We start from the raw sequence: 17701 nt of genomic DNA, 5'->3' as shown, positions 1-17701 counted from the left end.
GGGCAGCAGCGATATAGGAACATGCTGAAAGGCATCTTCTCATACTGCACAGGAGATGGCAATGGTAAACTTCTCCTGTATTCTACCAAAGAAAACCACATGGCTCTGTGGTCGCCTGGAGTCGAAACCGACTCAACGGCACAACTTTACTTTGCTTATGGAAGGGGTTATCTATGGCAGTGTTTCTCAACCACCGGTCCCTGGACCGCTGCCGGTCCCTGAAGGGTTGAGTGCCGGTCCCTGACTGGGAGTCAACCCCCCCCTCCACAACTGAAATCAAGGCACTCACTTCCTCAATTTTGCACATGGCACGGAAGAGGAAGAGTATCACGGAGGCATGGGACCCTTCTTGTGCCTTGCCTCCACGTGCTGCTGAGATCTTCCTACAGCTATCTTATTCCCTATCTTTACAGCTTCAAACTGTATGCGGTGCGGGGGCATGGAGGAAAAAGTATGGCAGTGGGCGCCACTTGAAGGGCTGCTGGTTCTTGCATGCTCATTGTTTGCAGCCAAAGGTTGGTTGATTGAAACCCAGCTGCCTGTTGTGGTCGAGGCGCCTTGAGAGGGAACGCTGTTTCCCTCTTGCATCAGTGGGGCTTGCTTGTATGTTGTTTTCATTGGCCCCATGTAGCTTTTGAATTTTTCTAATGGCCCAACATCCCCTCTCCATTGAGTAATCACAAGCACCTCCACTCCAGACATACTGGAGACAAATTTGTTCACCCAGGCTTTTAGATTCAGGGGTTCTCAACCCTGGGTACCCAGACGTTGGTGGACTTCTACTCCCATAATCCCCAGCCATAATGGCCAAATGCCATTGTTGTTGGGGGTTATGGGAGTTTAACTGAGGGACCCAAGGTTAAGAACCCCTAATATTCCATGTTTGCAAAAGATTCCAAATTTAATTATTTTAATGCTTATATTATTTTCATTCTAAACTGCCCAGAGATGCAAGTTTTGGGCAGTACAGAAGTCAGATAGATAGATAGATAGATAGATAGATAGATAGATAGATAGATAGATAGATAGACAGACTTGAAACCCCTTTACTAACTGCTGGTCCGGGAAACTGCGCATGAAGAATGTAGCGGTCCTTGAAACTCTGCACGAAGAATTTAGCGGTCCTTGACTCCAAAAAGTTTGAGAAACACTGATCTATGGGATCTACAGAAAGTGTGTTTGGCAGGAGGAGGAGCAATGGGTATGCTTGATCAGGGTCTCAAAGAGCCTGGACTACACTTGGAAGGGGTTATCTATGGGATCTACAGAAAGTGTGTTTGGCAGGAGGAGGAGCAATGGGTATGCTTGATCAGGGTCTCAAAGAGCCTGGACTACACTTGACTTTTCTGATTGTTTCCAGTCACTTTTTGCGTCATCTAACATAATTTTGCATTACCTGAATTGTTGAACTACACATATCTTCTATTAGAACTATTAGAACTTTTAAAAAGAACGGCAGGTTTTCTGTCTGATTGCACTTAAAAAAAAAAAAAAGCCTTGCTCTTCACAAAATGTTATCTCAGTATTCAAGCAGCCTATAAACATTCTGCCAAAGTTAAAAGGGGATGGGGGATGGGGGAGGACAATGGTTGACAAGGGACTTAAAAGAAACATAGGGTCATTCATCCATTGGGATGCGGCTGAAGTTCAGTGGTAGAGCATCTGCTTTGCATGTAGAGGGTCCCAGGTTCGATCCCTAGCAATTTCAGGTAGAGCTGGGAGAGATGCCTGCCTGAAACCTTGAGGAGCTGCTGCCAGTCAGTGTAAACACTACTAAGCTAGATGGACCAATGGTCTGACTCAGTCTAAGGCAGATTCCTATGTTCCTAAAGGACAGGTACCAGGAATCAAAGATTGTCACTGGTGAAAAGGAGTAATTTGAGTGTGTGAGATCAGAAAGAGGAGCAATGGAAATATTTTTATTTATTTATATTTATATTTATATTTATATTTATATTTATATTTATATTTATATTTATATTTATATTTATATACCACCCTTCATCCTAAGACCCCAGGGTGGTCAACAACAAGATAAAAACAATTCCATGAAAACATAAAAACAGAATAAATACTGCTAAACGTTTAAAACAAGCAAAGGACAGCTCATTGGCCAAAAGCCTGGATGAAAAGGGGTAATTTTTTAGCTCATTGGCCAAAAGTCTGGGTAAAATATACATCCATCACCCACATTGCTACTTACGAGTGAATTCTAGTCGAGGGAGGTTTGGATACCGTGATGGGTAGAAAGATACCACGGGATGCAGATATGACCCCACTAATGAGGTGGACTCCTGGCCTGTAAAAATTAAACTGGTCTGTTCGATCACTTATCAGATGCAACGGGCATTTTGCCTTCAGCATCCCGCAAGCTGCCTGGGGCAGCAACAAGAGCAGGAGGGTCATTCTGGTATGCCTGGTACAGTCACCCCTCTTGTAGCTGCTCTCCATGACATTTCCAGCTATTTAGAAGCCCAGACTCTCCTGCAAGACTGATTTGATTGCAGTGACTTGAGTCATACGGATGGAGTCATGGCAACAGAGCCATATGGGTAAGGCTGAACTACATAGCGGCATAGTTCTGGAGCTTGCTCTAAAGCTCAGCCCGGGCTCTCAGGGGCACAAGCAGGATTTATGCACAATGCTGCAAGAAGTTACATCATGCTGTGTTTTGTTTGGTTCTGATGTTTATGTTATTGGTTTCAAATGTGACCGGGGGGGGGGGGGGATCCCATGAGCCTTGACAAGATGAAGCGAAGTAAATGACCATCATTTTGATAATTGGAAGGGTAAGAATAATCTTGGCCAACATCCTGAACTCTCCGTGTAGCTCCGTCTGCAGCTGGAGAAAACAAGTTTGTGATACTCGGCAATGCAGCTCTATATTCTAAGATTTGTCTGCAATGAGGGATCACAGCAAGTTTGACTTGACCTTTCACCCAGATACTTATTTCAGTCATATTCATTCATATATATATTCATAAGGGGATAAGGGGACAAGTACATGTGTGGATTGCTAACTGGTTGAAAGACAGGAAACAGAGGGTAGGTATAAATGGAGAGTTTTCACAATGGAGGGAAGTAAGAAGTGGGGTCCCCCAGCGATCTGTACTGGGACATTCAGATATATATATATGAATGAATATGAATGAAATAAGTATATATATAATCTCCTCAACAAACCAATTCTGTTTGGATGTATACAGATCACTATGCCCACTCATATTAACTATATTTAAACATTATGAACTTACTAGCTGACCCAAGTGCCGCCGCCGCCGCCGGGCCGGGCCACCCCCGCCCCACCGCACCACCACTACCGCGCTGTCGGGAGCGCTGGGGCCCGCCACCGCCACCGCCTGGCCTGCCGCCGAGTGCCGCCGCCGCGGCCGGGCCGGGCTCATCGCCACGGCTGCCGCCCCTGCCCCGCCCCGCCGCACCACCACTACCGCGCTGTCGGGCGGGCCGGGCCGCCCCCGCCACCTCACATCTGCGGCCAGGCTGGAGCCCACCCCCGCCTGGCCTGCCGCCACCTGGCCTGCTGCCACCGCCTGGCCTGCAGTGCAGCCAGGCCCACCGCCTTGCCTCCGTGGCCGGGCCCGCCTGGCTCCCTGGCCATGGCCACCACCGCTGTTCTCCTGGGTGCGCCAGCCAATCAGGCGCCCCGCAGCCCAGCCAATGAGCTGGGCTGCCGGGACGCATTTTTCCCTGGCACACCCAGGAAAATTAAATATATAGATGCACTGGCCTTTAACTAGCAGTTAAAGAGAGGAACATAGGAAGCTGCCTTATACCGAGTCAGACCATTGGTCCATCAAGCTCAGTATTGTCTACATAAAATGGCAGCGGCATCTCCAAGATTACAGGCAGTCGTCCCTCTCAGCTCTACCTGAAAATGCCAGGGATTGGATTTGGGACTGTCTCCATGCAATGCAGATGCTCTGCCACTGAATGACAGCTGCATCTCGACGGAAGAATGTTCTATGTTTGCAGGAGTTGCAGGCACTGGCAGCGCCATCCCTTGGAGGGTGTGGGGTGAAGGGGCCCGCCCCCTGCGTCTGACGTCCCACACAGCAGGGGGCATGGCCTCGCTTTGAAACAGAGCCCCGTTTCAGGGTGAAGCCGCACCCGCTGCATCAGGTGCAGGGGGCACGGGGCTTGCTTCCCCAGGCAAGCACACATGGTGGCGGCGGGCAGCCGCAGCGGCCGCCGTGCATGCCGCCGCCAGGAGCCAAGCACACGGGCAGTCTGTGAGACTGCCCACCGCTCGCTGGCACAACAGGGCCCCTCCAAACACTGAGCCCGGGGCTACCACCCCAATCGCCCCACCCTAAAGTCAGGCCTGGATGCAGGCAGCAGGAGTCTTTCTCACTGCCATCTTTGAGATGCCAGGGAGGGAACTTGGGACCTTAGATGCTCTTCCCAGAGCAGCTCCATCCCCTTAGGGGAATATCTTACAGTGCTCACACTTCTAGTCTCCCATTCATATGCAAACCAGGGTGGACCCTACTTAGCAAAGGAGACATTTCATGCTCTTTTTCACAAAACCACTTCTCCTCCTACTTAAACCCAGCTCTCCACCATCTAGGTCAGGGTTGTCTGCTTGCAATGGTGAACTCTGAGATCTAGAGAGATAACCTTCACAGACAGATTCTTGGGGGACCAGTCCATCAGTGCCTACTAGTCATGTATAGGCTACCTCTGAGCCAGAATGCCTCCGAATACCAGTTGCAGGGGAGCAACATCAGGAGAGTGGGCATGCCTTCTTTCTCCTGAACATAAGAACATAAGAACAGCCCTGCTGGATCAGGCTCAAGGCCCATCTAGTCGAGCATCCTGTTTTGCACAGTGGCCCACCAGATGCCGCTGGAAGCCACAGACAGGAGTTGAGGACATGCCCTCTCACCTGCCATTACTCCCCCGCAACTGGTACTCAGAGGCAGCCAGCCCCCGAGGCTGGAGGTGGCCCACAGCCCTCCGACTAGTAGCCATTGATAGACCTCTCCTCCATGAAGTCATCCAAACCCCTCTTAAAGCCTTCCAGGTTGGTGGCTGACACCACATCCTGTGGCAGAGAGTTCCACAAGTGGATCACACGTTGTGTGAAAAAGTACTTCCGTTTGTTGGTCCTAGACCTCCTGGCAATCAATTTCATGGAATGACCCCTGGTTCTAGTGTTGTGTGAGAGGGAAAAGAATCTCTCTCTCTCCACTTTCTCCATGCCATGCATGATTTTATAGACCTCTATCATGTCTCCCCACAGTCGTCTTTTTTTCTAAACTAAAAAGCCCCAAGTGTTGTAGTCTTGCCTCATAAGAAAGGTGCTCTAGGCCCCTGATCATCTTAGTTGCCCTCTTCTGTACCTTCTCCAGTTCAACAATGTCCTTTTTAAGATGTGGTGACCAGAATTGTACACAGTACTCCAAGTGTGGTCTCACCATAGTTTTGTATAAGGGCATTATAATGTTAGCCATTTTATTTTTAATCCCCTTTCTCATGATCCCTAGCATTGAATTTGCCTTTTTCACAGCTGCCACACATTGAGTCAACACTTTCCACGAGCTGTCCACCACAACCCCAAGATCCCTCTCCTGGTCCGTCACCAACAGCTCGGATCCCATCAGCATATACTTGAAGTTGGGTTTTTTCATCCCAATGTGCATCACTTTACACTTGCTAACACTGAACCGCATTTGCCATTTTGTCGCCAACTCCCCCAGTTTGGCGAGATCCTTTTGGAGCTGCTCACAATCTGTTTTGGATTTCACTACCCGGAAGAGTTTGGTATCATCTGCAAATTTGGCCACATCGCTGCTTACCCCTGCTTCTAGATCATTGATGAATAAATTAAAAAGGACCGGTCCCAGTACAGATCCCTGGGGGACCCCACTTCTTACTTCCCTCCATTGTGAAAACTCTCCATTGATACCTACCCTCTGTTTCCTGTCTTTCAACCAGTTGGCAATCCACACATGTACTTGTCCCCTTATCCCATGACCGCTAGGTTTCCTCTGGAGTCTTTGATGAGAAACTTTGTCAAAAGCTTTTTGGAAGTCCAGGTAGACTATGTCAACTGGATCGCCTTGATCCACACAGTTGTTTACACTCTCAAAGAAGTCCAAAAGGTTGGTGAGGCAAGATTTGCCTTTGCGGAAGCCATGCTGGCTCACTCCCAGCAGGGCCTGTTCTTCTAGGTGCTTTACAATTTTATCCTTGAGGATGCTTCCCATCAATTTGCCCGGAATGGACGTTAGGCTAACCGGCCTGTAGTTTCCCGGATCGCCCCTGGATCCCTTCTTGAAAATCGGTGTTACATTTGCTACTCTCCAGTCCTCTGGTACAGAGCCAGATTTCAGGGATAAGTTAAATATTTTAGCAAGGAGGTCGGCAATTTCACATTGGAGTTCTTTGAGGACTCTTGGATGGATGCCATCCGGCCCTGGTGATTTGTTAGCTTTCAGTTTTTCCAGACAGTTTAGAACATCATCCCTTGTCACTTCTATCTGACTCAGCTCTCTAGCCTCCATCCCTAAAAAGCCTGGTTCAGGAGCAGGTATGTGCTCAGTATCCTCTGCCGTGAAGACAGATGCAAAGAACTCATTCAGCTTCTCTGCAACCTCCATATCCTCCTTAATAATCCCTTTCACTCCCTCATTGTCTAATGGTCCAACTGCCTCCCTGGCAGGTTTCCTGCTTCTGATGTACTTAAAGAAGTTTTTGTTATTCCCCTTGTGTCACGCCCTCGAGCTCCAACAGCGAGGAGGAAGGGGAAGCTGTCAACTTTCCAGCCGATTCAGGAGTGTCTGAGGGGCAGAGCCTGGCTGTCAGCGTTCATGAAACGGCTATGGTAGATCCAACTAATGATTTAGAGCAGGCATGGCAACCTGAGTCAGCGGAAGGCGTGGGTGACCAATGCGAAGAAGAGCTAAGCAATGAAACACCACTGACTACACAACAGCGCAGGCTCATGAGACGTAGAACGCAATTAGAGGCTGTTAGGAGGAGCAAACGCCTGTTGCTGAGGGCTGACAAGCCTTGAATTCCTACCAGCTGGGAGCTCTCGGCTTGCTCTATAAATCACATCTCCAGCCTCCTACTCATTGCTGAGAATCAACGTTCGTCAACATTCTTGTCAACAGCGTTCAGCCAAGCCGTATCCGATTTCAGCTTGCTTCGTGAACTTCCCTAGCAGCTGGCCAGACCTTGACAGTTTGATTCTCAGCCACATTCGCAGCGGGAGATTGAGAAATGGCAGAGCAACTTCAGAGCCAGGTAGACCTACTCACTGCTGCCGTCACAGCCCTGCAAGCGCAGTTAGGCAACCAAGGACAAACTGGCAGACGTTAAGTGTCCAGTAGCCATGCCTGATAAATTTGATGGGTCTCCTGAAAAATTCCAGACCTTTCTGGCACAATGTGAACTGTTTCATCTATCTAGACTTTGCAAATGGACACCAAATACGATGGGAACACCTTGATGTACCAGTGACAGTAAAACTATTGGTGGTCGGCCACTGGTCACAGGACCTGTAACCCAGCAGACAGAGCCACTCCAGCTGGATATCCAAGTGAGTTTTTGTTAGAGATGCTACACTTCTTGGAAACCAAGGTGGGGCCTTACCCCATGTTTTGGGGGCTAAGTTGGTTGGCCCTCCATGATCCTGAAATCACGTGGTCTCAAGGTAAGGTGGTCTTTACTTCGGACTATTGTCAGACGCATTGCTGGCCGATTGCTGCCAGGGCAGGGATGGAGGTCGAACCTTCTGCCAGTATTGTGGAACTTCCTGAGAAGTATCAGGACTTCTCGGATGTCTTTGACAAAAAGGAAGCGGACCAGCTACCCCCACATCAGCCATATTACTGTGCCATCGACTTAGTACCCGGGGCGCCCTTGCCGGTAGGGCGAATCTATTCCCTCTCTGAACTAGAGTTGGCCGCTCTGCGGGAGTTCCTGAAGAAAAATCTACAGAGGGGTTTCATACGACCCTCTTCTTCCCCGGTGGCCGCCCCTGTGTTGTTTGTAAAGAAGAAATGCGGGGAACTGCGACTCTGCAACGATTACTGGGCTTTGAACAAAATCACCATCCGTAACCAGTACCCGCTGCCGCTCATTCCGGAGCTCTTGGAGAGGCTTCAAGGAGCTACTATCTATACCAAACTGGACTTACGGGGGGCATACAACCTAGTGTGCATTCGTAAGGGGGATGAATGGAAGATGGCTTTTCGAACCCGATATGGACACTTTGAGTACCAGGTAATGCCTTTCGGCTTGTGCAACACCCCAGCCGTGTTTCAGCATCTGATGAATGACATTTTCCGGGACTAACTCGACTGTTTCCTGATCATTTACTTAGATGACATTCTGGTTTATTCACCAGACCCCCAAACCCATTATAACCATGTCCGGGCAGTGTTACAACGGCTACAAGAGTATCGACTCTATGCCAAACTTGAGAAATGTGCCTTCAATCTCCCCGTGGTGGATTTCCTGGGACATCGGGTCTCACACAGGGGGATAGAGATGGATCCAGTAAAGGTTGAAGCTGTGGTGTCATGGCAACCTCCTCGAAACGTGAAAGCCGTACAACGCTTCCTGGGATTTGCCAATTACTATTGGAAATTCATACCTGGTTTTGCCCATCTTACTGCTCCTATCACGGATCTGCTCAAGAAAAAGACAACGTTCCATTGGGGATCTGAGGTGCAAAGAGCTTTCAGCCAGTTGAAACACCTGTTTGTTTCCGAACCAAACTTACAGCATCCTGACCCATGCACCCCCTTTGTCGTGGAGACGGACGCGTCCAGTGTAGCCATCGGGGCAGTTCTCCTGCAACCCCGTCTCCCCGAGGGTACTCTACTACCATGTGCGTACTTCTCCAGAAAACTGAACTCCTCAGAAAAGAACTACACCATTTGGGACAAGGAACTGCTGGCGATCAAGGCAGCGTTTGAATTCTGGAGGCATTTACTAGAGGGAGCACAACATCCCATGGAGGTGAGAACCAATCACCGTAACCTAGAATACCTACAGACTGCCCGTAAACTGAATCAGCGACAAATTCGCTGGTCCCAGTTCTTTGCCCACTTCAATTTCAAAGTGACTTACATTCCTAGCACCCACAATAAACAAGCGGACGCTCTCTCCCGGAAACCAGAATATGCCATAGAACCCGTAACGGAACAGAAAGCCACTGTTATATGAACCAAGAATTTCACTGCAACAAACCAGAGTCCCATGACCAGAGACCTACAGCAAGCTCAACAAACACAGGACCCCTTCGCGCAAAACCGTATCCGAGAGTTGAACCAAGCCAGACCAAACGATTCATCGGACTTTTCACTCCAACATGGTCTATTGTACTATCGGGATCGATTGTATATACCAACAGAAGACCTCCGAGCTCAGGTCCTGAAACAATGTCATGACAGCCGCCCAGCAGGTCATTTCTGCCTCTACAAGACCCTATACCTGGTTGCCCAGGAATTTTCGTGGCCCGAAGTACGCCAAGATGTGGAAAATTACGTACATACGTGCCCCATGTGTCAGCAAACCAAAGATCAGCATGGGAAACCCACAGGACTACTCCACCCCCTGCTGACCCCTAGAGGCCCATGGAAAACAATCTCCCTAGATTTCATTGTTGATTTGCCAACCTCTCAAGGCCACAACACCATTTTAGTGGTTGTGGACCTGTTGTCAAAAATGGCTCATTTTATCCCATGTTCCGGAACCCCCTCAGCTCAAGAGACGGCCAAACTGTTCATCCAGCCGATCGTCCGGTTCCACGGCTTGCCTGAAGAGATCATCCCCGACCGCGGACCCCAATTCATCACCCGTTTCTGGCAGGTTCTGTTCCGTCTCCTTGACGTGTGAGTACACCTCTCCTCAGCGTACCATCCGCAATCTGATGGTCAGACCGAATGGACAAATGCAATGCTAGAACAGTACCTATGGTGCTATGTGAATTACCAACAAACGGATTGGGTGGACTTGTTACCTCTTGCAGAATTCGCCTACAATAATACCCCACATCCATCCACCCGACAGACGCCCTTCTATGTGAACTACGGGTACCATTCCCGCTACTTCCCAAACACGTGCACTTCAGTCTCCTCTGTCCCTGCAGTTGACCAGTTCCTTGAGGAACTTCGGGCCATACAAGACATCCTAAAAGAACAACTGGATCGTGCAAAGAATACATACAAACATGCTGCAGACGCCAAAAGACAAGCAGGTCCAGTCCTGAAAGTGGGGGATCGGGTCTGGCTATCGACCCAACATTTCAAGACATGTAGACCATGCAAAAAACTGGATGCCCGCTTCATGGGGCCTTACCCGATTGTCACCCAAATCAACCCGGTCGCCTATCGCCTTCGCCTACCCCCCGGCCTGCGCATTCACCCGGTCTTCCATCGGTCCTTGCTAGTCCCAGCGGGCCCTACCCATCCCTGGCATGGGCAGGAAGTACCTCCACCTCCGGTGCTGGTGGACGGAGAGGAGGAATTCAAAGTCAAAGAGATCTTGGCCTCGCGGGTGCAGCGTGGACACCTACAATACCTGATCGACTGGTCAGGGTACGGGCACGAAGGACATTCATGGGAAAATGCCAGTGATGTTCATGCACCTGAGCTCGTGTGCCAGTTTCACCGGTCTCATCCCACCAAATCCGGACCCCCGGCCCCGGTGGGGGAGTGCCCTGGGGAGGGGTGTAGTGTCACACCCTCGAGCTCCGACAGCGAGGAAGGAAGGGAAGCTGCCAACTTTCCAGCCGATTCAGGAGTGTCTGAGGGGCAGAGCCTGGCTGTGGTAGATCCAACTAATGATTTAGAGCAGGCACGGCAACCTGAGTCAGCGGAAGGCGTGGGTGACCAATGCGAAGAAGAGCTAAGCAATGAAACACCACTGACTACACAACAGCGCAGGCTCATGAGACGTAGAACGCAATTAGAGGCTGTTAGGAGGAGCAAACGCCTGTTGCTGAGGGCTGACAAGCCTTGAATTCCTACCAGCTGGGAGCTCTCGGCTTGCTCTATAAATCACATCTCCAGCCTCCTACTCATTGCTGAGAATCAACGTTCGTTGACATTCTTGTCGACAGCGTTCAGCCAAGCTGTATCCAATTTCAGCAGCTCCGCTTGCTTCGTGAACTTCCCTAGCAGCTGGCCAGACCTTGACACCTTGATACTTTTGGCTAAATGTTCCTCAAACTCTCTTTTTCCCTCCCTTATTGTCACCTTGCATTTCTTTTGCCAGAGTTTGTGTTCCTTTCTGTTCTCTTCATTTGGACAGGCCTTCCAATTTCGGAAGGAAGTCTTCTTCCCTTTTATGGCTTCCTTGACGGTACCCATTAGCCATGCTGGCATCCTCCTGGACTTAGTGGTACCTTTCCTCCTTTTGGGTATACAATCTAACTGGGCTTCTAGTACAGTGGTCCCTCAACCTACGAACTACTCGACTTATGCTGTTTTCGCGGTACGAATGACAAAAAAGACCGGAAGTCGTTGCCGTTTTAGATGCGGCTTACTCGACCTACGAATTTTTAGATGCGGCTTCCTCGACTTACGAATGTTTTCAGACCTCCGTGGATGCGCTCTTCGACTTACGAAAATTTCGACTTCCGAACATGCGTTCGGAACGGATTAACATCGTAAGTCGAGGGACCACTGTATTGTGGTTTTGAGTAAACGCCATGCACTCTGGAGCGAAGTGACTCTAATGATTTCCCCCCTCAGCTTTCTTTTCACCATACTCCTCATTTTGGAGAAGTTTCCTCTTTTGATATTTAAAATGTCTGTGTTTGACATCCTTGGTGATTCTCTCCCCGCATGTATGCTGAATTTGATGGCACTGTGGTCACTGTTCCCTAAAGGGTCGATGACACTGATGTCACGCACCAGGTCCTGGGTGTCACTCAGAATTAGATCCAAGGTCGCCTTCTCTCTGGTTGGTTCCATGACCAACTGTTCTAGGGCACAGTCATTTAGCGTATCTAGAAATTTGACCTCTTTGACCTGACTTGAATGTGAATTTACCCAGTCTATGTGTGGGTAATTGAAATCACCCATAATTACAGCCCTGCCTCTCCTTGACGTCTCCCTGATTTCCTCCTGCAACTCCCAGTCACTGTCGGCATTATGATCCGGAGGGCGATAGCACGTCCCCAGTAGCATGTTCCCTTTCCAGCCTTGTATAGTCACCCACAGGGTTTCTGTGGAGGACTCGTCCACTTAGGTTTTCTAGCTTGTTAGATTCTATCCCTTCTCTAACATACAGTGCTACCCCTCCTCCAAGGCGCCCCCCCCGTCCTTTCTATAGAGTTTATACCCAGGGATAACAGTGTCCCACTGGTTCTCACTGTTCCACCATGTTTCAGTTGTGCCCACTATATCTATTTCTGCGTTAGCAACCAAGCACTCCAGCTCACCCAACTTGGCTCGGAGGCTTCTGGCATTGGCATATAAGCACCTACATGCTGAATCTCTCCCCTGATGTATGCTATTCTTTTGACTCTTTGACCTGCTGGCACAGGCTCCCGTCTGCTCTTTATGCACTTCTGCTCTGTCCCCTTCTGTTTTATCTGAATTCTTTGCAGCCTCACAGTTTAAAGGGTGGCTTTTGCCAAACGGGATACTGCCCAGCTCCCATTGGCTGTTCCCCAGGTGTCATTTTAAAAGCTGCTCTGCAACCTTTTTGATTTTAAGCGCCAGCAGTCTGGTTCCATCTTGGTTCAAGTGCCGCCCGTCCCTTTTGTACAGGCCTTGCTTGCCCCAAAATGTGTCCCAGTGCCTAACAAATCTAAAGCCCTCCTCCCGGCACCAACGTCTCATCCACGCATTGAAACCCCTCAGCTCTGCCTGTCTCACTGTACTTGCGCGTGGAACAGGTAGCATTTCTGAGAATGCTACCTTGGGGGTCCTGGACTTCAAAATGCTACCTATCAGCCTAAATTTGGCTTCCAGGACCTCCCGACTGCATTTCCCCACATCGTTGGTGCCGACATGCACCACGACAGCTGTCTCCTCCCCAGCACTGCCTAGGAGCCTGTCTAGACACTACGTAATGTCCGCAACCTTCACACCAGGCAGGCAAGTCACCGTACGGTCAACATGCGGATCACAAACCCATCTCTCTATCCCCCTAATGATCCAATTACCAACTACAAGGAGGCCCCCACCCCCCAGAGGAGTATCCCCTGTGCGAGAGGATATGGGCTCATCACCCACGGAAGGGGTCCCTTCTAAAGGAGCATTTCCCTCTTCCTCAGACCGATGTCCTCCTCGCCCAAGACCTTTATTCTCCCTGACAGCAGAGGAGCTACCAGCCCTGGAGTGGGATGCCTCTATCACATCCCTGAAGGTCTCATCCACATGCCTCTCTGTGGTAGACCACTACAGGAAGCACTCTGCTGGATTAGATAGACCTTGGGAGTTCACACCAGTGTTCCCTCTAACAGGGATTCCCAGATGTTGTTGACTACAACTCCCAGAATCCCCACGCAAAAGCCATTGCATCTGGGGATTCTGGGAGCTGTAGTCAACATCTGGGAATCCCTGTTAGAGGGAATATTACTGCTTGGGACTGATTCAGTAAGCCTTTTTTTACTTAATAGAAGTTGCCGTGATTAAACCTGGGTCCTCCCACAGGCAAACCATGTGCCCCACTGCTGAATTATTAGGGGCCTTTCCCTTTATCTGCTCACTTCTCTGCATAATTAAGTTGATTAACACATTAAAAATGGGTGGATTTCACACCCAAACCCACACTCTTTCCTGCCATGTTTATTTAAGAAGCATTCTGAGCCATGGTTTATCTGATTCAAAAGCTTAGAGGTTATTATTCCAAATCACCTAATTAGGATTTAAAGGGTTTTATCTTGCATACAAGACCTAGCCGCTCACTTTGAATATGTATAATGATGATTAATATTTATATACCGCTTTTCACGAAAGTTCCCAAAGTGGTTTACATAGAGTAATAAGAATAAATAAATAAAGATGGTTCTCTGTCCCCAAAGGGCTCACAATCTAATAAGAAACATAAGATAGACACCAGCAATATTTATTATTTATTATATTTTTATACTGCCTGATATATAGATCTCTAGGCAATGTACAAATTTAAGCAATAAACAATATTTATTGCTTAAATTTTGTTAAATGTTTGTTTTTTGTTAATGTTTGGTTGTTTTAAAAAAAAAACCCACCAAAATTTAAGCAATAAACAATAGCCACTGCAGAGATGCTGTGCTGGGGCTGGTTAGCGCCAGTTGCTCTCCTCCTGCTAAATAAACAGAATCACCACTTTTTAAAAGTGCCTCTTTGTTAACAGAAGAAATCAGTAGTATGAAGAAATCAATAGCGGACACCCTGACTAACACAGAACTTGTCCAATGGCTAGTTGCACTAAGTCAGGAGCCTGCCTTCCAGACTGGTGTTAATAATAATTAATAGTTGCTAATTAATAATTAATATGTTGGTTATCCTTTTTATTTAAAAGTTGCGCAAAAAAACCCCTGCATATACAAGACCTGAAAGATTGAAAATGATTTTTATTTTATAAAATAGGAGTTGTAGTGCAACGTTGGGCAGGACCAACGATATGCAGATCGGGAGTTCCTAACTTTGGATCCCCAGATGTGGTGGAACTACAACTTCCATCATCCCCAGCTATAATAACTTTTGGCAATTGTGGCCGGGGAGGGATGGTGGGAGTTGTAATCCAACCACATCTGGGGACTCAAGGTTAGGTTTAGAGTCCCGTTTTAGTTGACACGCCGATCCCTATTTCTGCTTTCTGCAAGAAAAATCCCTGTGGCAGAAAATGTCCTGCTGCTGCGTCTCTGACGTTTGCGGGATTTTATGGGAAGCACAGAGGAAGCTCGAGAGCTAAGGGTTAAAAGCAGCAAGTTTTAATTCCTAGAGAAGGAGGGCTGCGATTTGTTACAACCACTTCCGGTCTTTCCTCCCAAAGTTGCCTTTTGGTTTCCCAGCATCCGGTATCCGTCACTTCCTTCAAGAACTTGGTGGGTGTAAAAGTGCCCGCGGTGTGTCGGGGAGCCCCAGCGACAGGTGGGAAGGTAAGCAAGGGAGGGGACCTTGGGAAGGCTCAAAGGAGGGAGACCCAGTCTTGGGAAGGGGCTGTAGCCCCTGTTTTGCATGCATAGGGTCCCAGGTTCGATCCCTAGTAGAGGGAGAGAGCCTTCTCTTTCTGAAAGCTTGGGAAACTGTTGCCGGTCAGTGACAGCAATACGGAGCTAGGTGAACCAAGGGTCTGGCTGAATATGTAGTAGCTCCATACATTCCTGAAAAAGCAACATCAATCTCTAGGTCTGGAAGCACTTTTGGAAATTTGAATGACTTAATATTTGAGAAGAAATAGCTTCAGAGTTATCAATGCTGCTGTAAGCAATACTGACTAGTGATCTACTACTAGAACGAAAAATAGAAATTTTCAACAAAAGTACTCAAGGTGGTTTACATAGATAATAATTCAGGGGATGGGGGTTGCCTATCCCCAAAGGGCTCGCAATCTTTAAAAAAATACACATTTTCTGTATTTCTCTCTGTATATACAGTAAAGGTAAAGTGTGCCATCAAGTCGATTTTGACTCCTGGCACCCACAGAACCCTGTGGTTGTCTTTGGTAGAATACAGGAGGGGTTTACCATTGCCTCCTACCGTGCAATATGAGAGGATGCCTTTCAGCATCTTCCTATATCGCTGCTACCCGATATAAGTGTTTCCCATAGTCTGGGAAACATATATAGGTCTGGGAAACATAGCAGCAGGGATTCGAACCGGCAACCTGTTGCTTGATAGTCAAGCATTTCTTCGCTGCGCCACTTAAGGTGATATACAGTATTGGACTCTATATACAAGACATCTTCATTTAAGCGGAGAGGCCATGGCACCTGCTTTGCACACACAAGGTTCCAAGCTCAGGATCCCTGGTAGTATTCCTAGGTAGGGGTAGCCTGAAACCCTGGAACAGGGATGTGCACAGAACTGGGTGGGGAAAATTTGAAGGTGGGAGGGGGGGTTGACTTTAAGGGCAGGGGAGGGTGCACTTACTCATCCCTCTGCTTTCCCCCTGCCAGAACTCCATTGCAAACTGGTCTGGCAGGGCGGCAGTGTACTCCGCCAAGGCTCTCCAAGGACAGCCCTGGGTATAGTGGTTAGAGTACTGGATTTGGGCGAAGGAGACCCGAGTTCAAATCCCTCTTCAGCCATGAAACATATTGGGTGACACTGCCGCCCCATCTGCTCCTCGGACCAGAAGTAAGCAGAAGTACCTGGCACACATGCGCATGTCGGGCATGTGTGCGCAATTGAGCCCGCACATGCCCAGCGTGCGCATGTGCACTAGATACTTCCACTTCTGGTCTGAGGAGTAGACGGGGCGACAGGGAGGTATGCAGTGGCCTTGCCAGACCAGTTTGTAATGGAGCACGGGTGGGAGGAAAGCGGAGGGAGGGGCAAGTGCACTCTCCCCCACCCTTAAAGTCAACCCTGCCCCCGCCTTCGAACCGGCGGTCGTTTGAACCGGTTCCATGCACATCCCTACCCTGGAGAGCTGCTGCCAGTCAGAGTAAATAATGCTTGATTACATAGTCCAAGAGTGTGGCAGCTTCCTATGCAAGCCAGTGATGAGATCAAAATGAGTCCCCTGAACAGATGCACTCCCCAGTCCTTGCTTCTGCAAAAAGCTTAGCCCTGCTCACTTGCATTATGTTTAGCACTTGTTACAAGTGTACAGCATACATACATACAGTGAGGAGGTATGGCCGGAAAGTAAGTAAGTCTGTCTTTAGATAATATTTGAACACAGAGGAACTTGGTTGCCTTTTGCAGGAAGCATTTCTTGCCCCAGCAGAGAAAATGGCAGCAGAGCAAAAATATCCTTCGACCCTTCTGGAGGCTTTGCTAGAACATGGATGGAAGATGAAGGAGCAGGACTCAGTTGGCTGTGAAGAAGGAAAAGGCCCTTTTGCCATTGGGGATGGGAGCAGTGGAGAATTCTGGGAAAGACCCCTGCAGAAGATCACAGGAGGAAACACCACCTGCTCAGAGGTCCCATGCTGGAGATTTAGGCAGTTCCACTACCAGGAAGCTGAGGGGCCCCGAGAGGTTTGCAACCAACTCCATGCCCTTTGCCATCAGTGGCTGATGCCAGAAAAGCACACCAAGATGCAGATGCTGGACCTGGTGATCCTGGAGCAGTTCCTGGCCATCCTGCCCCCGGAAATGGAGCGCTGGGTCAGGGAATGTGGAGCGGAGACCAGTTCCCAGGCAGTGGCCCTGGCAGAAGGTTTCCTCCTGAGCCAGGCCGAGGACAGGAAGGAGGAAGAGCAGCAGGTGAGAGTGCATTTCATCCTGGTAGTTTCAAGGGGCTGAGAATGTCTGGGATAGCATCCTAAAAAATTTCCCTTGCCTCATACAACTCAGTCTGGAAATCAGCCAAAGAACGTAAAAGTAAAAGGTATGCTGTCAAGTCAGTTTCAACTCCTGGCGACCACAGAGCACTGTGGTTGTCTTTGGTAGAATACAGGAGGGGTTTACCATTGCCTCCTCCCGCGCAGTATGAGAGGATGCCTTTCAGCATCTTTCTATATCGCTGCTGCCCGATATAGGTGTTTCCCATAGTCTGGGATAGAGGTTTCCCGATATAGGTGTTTCAATCATAGTCTAGCTATGATTGAGCG

General features: G+C 48.9%; 1 protein-coding gene across 1 annotated transcript in view; it reads right to left on the bottom strand.

The window, feature by feature from the left end:
* Positions 1-17701, bottom strand: part of LOC128343847 (vomeronasal type-2 receptor 26-like) — a 63641-nt gene that overhangs the window by 9197 nt on the left and 36743 nt on the right. The window lies entirely within an intron of this gene.

This window comes from Hemicordylus capensis, chromosome 2 (genome assembly GCF_027244095.1).
Source record: "Hemicordylus capensis ecotype Gifberg chromosome 2, rHemCap1.1.pri, whole genome shotgun sequence".
NCBI lineage: Eukaryota > Metazoa > Chordata > Lepidosauria > Squamata > Cordylidae > Hemicordylus > Hemicordylus capensis.
The sequence above is the reverse complement of the archived record's forward strand: the minus strand, read 5'-3'. Positions and strand labels throughout refer to the sequence as shown.